This window comes from Neopsephotus bourkii, unplaced genomic scaffold, assembly GCF_033783945.1.
Source record: "Neopsephotus bourkii isolate Nb327-2 ecotype Australia unplaced genomic scaffold, CSIRO-AGI_Nbou_v1 NB_1287, whole genome shotgun sequence".
Classification (NCBI taxonomy): Eukaryota; Metazoa; Chordata; class Aves; order Psittaciformes; family Psittacidae; genus Neopsephotus; species Neopsephotus bourkii.
In genome coordinates, this window is record NW_026901771.1 from 2,104,058 (window position 1) to 2,108,351 (window position 4,294).

Here is a 4,294-nt window from a genome sequence, read left to right on the forward strand (position 1 = left end):
GTGGCTTGAGTTTCTCTCTTCCAGCATTGACAGGTAAAGGCATTTGTCGGGCAGCTTTTGGCTGCCTGAAGTTTGTCACATGCATTTGACTGAAGGCTGACCTCACCTAGCAAAAATTCCTGTGTGTTTCCATGGTCAGCAGTTCAAAACAAGGGTTTAGAAGATTCAGATTTCTTTAACCCATGACTTTCTGCTTCTAGAAAGAATTTTGTTTGGATCCATTTGAACAGCGGCTTCAGTTACTGCTGGACGTGGTCAATGTTCTAATGTAGCTCACGACCCCTGGTGTAGTCAGCAGAGACAGCAGTTGTATTTGTTGCCATTTCAGTGTCCATATGCTGCAAGTTACCTCAGGGTGGGTTTGTATCTTGTTTAGCACCTTCTTAATGTCTGTCTTTTCCTTTTATCCCCCCCTCCTTTTCTTTGGCCCCTGCTCAAACACCAGCTCTCTGGTTCCTGTGGGTGACAGCCCTTTGGTGTACCGGGTAGCACATGAGAGGAGGACTGAGCCTGTGGCATCCCGCAGAATGAGCAGGGGTCCCTGGGGACACCGCTGTTACATAATGTTGCTGATAGGATCTTGCTGACAGGATTGGAGCCCAAGTTAATACCAGTACTTTGCACTGGAATGCACCTTTAGTCTAAACCGGCGTGGCTGTGGCTGGCAGTGAGGAACAGGAACATGTCAAGACTGAAGCGCTGCGCACCAAGATGTGATTTGAGCACTATTAGGAAGGGGATGCTTTGGATGTGGATGAGAGATGGAGTGAATGTGTGGGTGCTGGCTGAGTCTCCAGGACTGAGACAAATTTCAGTCCTGTTTCTTCTAAAGGAAAGGATCAAAACTAGCTAAGTTTTATTTATTTAATGGCTCTGCAGTGTGCTTTTCCTTAATATTTGTCTCTTACTTTTGTGTGCTCGGAAATGCCATTCTGGCTTTGATTCTTCAAATAACATAGTCACTTCAGGTTTCCTTGTATGCAGTACTCCCGGGCTGGCAAAATCTGCTCTGGTGTCTCTTCTCTGGGCACGGGAAGTTTGACACACTTGTGCTGCCCACCAGTGCATGGTCTTGCTGCTCCTGGAACCTGTCACAGGTTCTTCCCCAAAGCCTCTCCTAGTGGAGAGCAGGGATTTTTGTGGTGGTTTTCTTCTTTCTTTGAGAGGCAAAGAGGAAGTTAATATTCTTATTTCCAAGACCAGGACCCACAAAAAGGGACCTGATAAACATTTTTCCATAGCTTGACTGCCCAGCTTTTCTTTTTGTTAAGTCTTTTTGTAGTGATCCAGGAAGCAAAGAGGCTTCAGCATGAAAATTCATTGGACTGTGTCTGTTGTTCATCTTGACAATGTCTCTGCCCTTGTAACCTGCGGTCTGATGTTTTCCTGCAGTTAATGGCTCTGATTCAAATTGGAATCACTTTTTAATTCAGATGAAGCTTATCTTAGGACACTAAAAAGTAAGCGATGCATCAGTTCTCTGTGTTTCTTAAATAGATTCACTCTTTATTTCACTTCACAGCAAGGCAGCTTGCCTTAAGTTCAACTGAAAGCCAGGCCACCAAAGTGTGGCTACTGGCTGAATGGCAGCAACTGGCCTGAGCAGAGCAGGAAGGGTGCTCAGCCCTCAACTCCGAACCAAGGGAACTGCAGGTCTGGGTCTTACTTGATGAGGCTCTCAATCAGATTGATTTCCCAAGCACAATAGATTCCAAAGGGGCTGCCTTGAAGTGAGTTCCGTAACAATCAGTGCCTCCATGAGTTCTGGATGATAAAGACATAAAGATATTGAAGCAGCAGCTACCTTGTGCATTACATACTCATCTGGACCTTGAGGAGGGAAGCCAAACAGCCATTCTTGCACTCTTTAAATGGCATTGTGGGTGCATTTGGCTTTCAAGACAAAGTAGTGAAAAAGCCCTGGCTTCCAGGACTTTATATAATCCTGCACATCATTCCAGACATTCATGTAGCACCGCATTAGTCCTGTGCTGAGAAAACTACACTGCTTCATGATGTCTTTGAGAACTGGGGTGAGCATGCACAGACCAGCTGCAACAGTTGAATGTTCATGTGTCCACAAGGCCCAATGGGATTCACCCCAGAGTACTGAAGGATGTTACTGTAGGACTCCTCTGAATCATCTGCCAAAGGTCTTGGCACTTTGGTTATGTCCCTGCTGACTGGGAGCTAGGCAGTGTTATTCCAATCTATGGCAAGGGTGTGAGAGAAGAACAGCTCAGGGAACTGCGGTGCTGTGAGTCCAACCTTAGTTCCTAGAGAATTATGGAGAAGACTATACTGGGTACTATTGAAAGGCATTTAAAGAACAGTGTAATCACCAAGGCAGTCAGCATGGGTCCACAGAGGAAGAGTCCTGTTTCATTGGGTATCCTTGTACAATAAGGTCACCCGCGTAGTAGGTGAAGGGCAGGTGGGGGATGAAGTTTTCCTGGACTTTAATAAGGCTTTTGATGCTGTCCCTCCAAATCCTTCTGCACAAGTTGCCCAGCTGTGGGATGAGCTAGTCCATGGTGCATTGGGTGAAGAACTGGATGAAGGACAGAGCGGAAAGGGCTGTAGTGAACGGAGCTGTATCTAGCTGGTGACCGGTCACCAGTGGTGTTCCTCGGGGTTCAATTTTAGGGCCAGTTCTGTTCATTGTATTTATCAATGATCTGGATGCAGGAGATGAATGCACCATAAGCAAGGTTGCTGATGATACCAAATTGGCAGGTCCTATTGACTCTCTTGAGAGGCAGGAGGCCTTGCAGAGGGATCTAGCTAGGCTGGAGCACTGGGCAATGATTAATGGGATGCAGTTCAACAAGTGGAAATGCCGGATGCTGCAGCTGGAACAGCAGCACTGGGCACAAGTACAGACTGGGAGAGGGGTGGCTGGAAGCAGCCCTGCAGGAAGGGCCTGGGGGTGCTGGTTGGCAGCAGCTCAGTAGGAGCCAGTGGGGTGCCCAGGCAGCCCACAGGGCAAACCCCATCCTGGTGCATCAACCACAGCACAGCCACAGGTCAAGAGAGCTGCTTGTGCCGCTGTTTTCAGTGTTGGTGCGGCCTCACCTCGAGTTCTGGATGTGATTCTGCGCCCCACTGTTTAAGAAGGATGTGAAGGTCCTAGAATGGATCCAGAGGAGGGCACCAAAGCTGGTGACAGGGCTGGAAGGCAAGGCCTGTGAGGAGGGCTGAGTGCTTTGGGCTTGTCTGGTTTGGAGAGAAGGAGGTTGAGGTGCAACCTCATCACTCTGCAGCTGCCTGAGGAGGGGAGGTGGACTGGAAGGTGCTGAGCTCTTCCATTGTCTATCCAGTGATAGAATACGTGGGAATGGCTCAGAGCTGTACCAGGGCAGGTTTAGAAAGGACATTAGGAGGCCTTTCTTCACTGCACTGTGGTGGTCTGGAACAGGCTTCCTAGAGCAGTGGTCAATGTCCTAATCCTGCCAGTGTTCAAGAGGCATTTGGACAATGCCCTTACAACATGCTTTAAGTTTTGGTCAGCCCAGAATAGGTGAGGCAGTTGGACTAGGTGAGCATTGGAGGGCCCTTCCAACTGAAATAGTCTAGTCTGTGCTGTATATTTATTCTTTCATATTGATTTCATTGGTGTTATAGAGAGGTCAAATGTGATCCAGAGTGTTCAGATGGGATTTAGCTTGGTTGGTATTCTGTTAACGCTGTACATGGTTTCCTGAAGAGGCAGTAGCTGTGTCAGTCACTTTCATGAGCCTCTTCTCTGTACAGAAAGACAGCCAAAAAAGAGTGCCCTTATTCCCAGGATGCCTGTAGTGCAGGTAATCACAGCACAGGCACTGCAGCAATAGAGACTATCAGGACTCGGCAGGAACTGCACCATTTTGTGGTATGTGCCTCTAAAGTGATGCCCATCAGTCTTCTCTAGAGGATTGGACCTCACGTTGCTGTGACAGGGCATGGTGATTCCTGTGGCATCACCACGCCGCTCTGTCTTCCTTCCCAGGGTTTCCTCTGAAACCTGCTGAGGCTAGAATGGAGAAATACCATTTCCTTACCCTCCTTCAGTTGCTACTGAAGTTCAACCACACACCAGTGTGAGTCTTTTTATGTACCATAATGGATGCTGAATGATCCTCTGGTGGTGATGTGGAGTCAGGAAGACTGCTTTGAGAAGAAAAGTGGGCTTTGAGAGCCTCATATGAACAAATTGTCTGAACTCGGTTCTTTACAGTGATGACTGGCTCTTAGAGCAATTTAATTGAAGACAAACTGGCTCTGTTGTGCAGGCTTTTGGTCTAATTGACTGTCC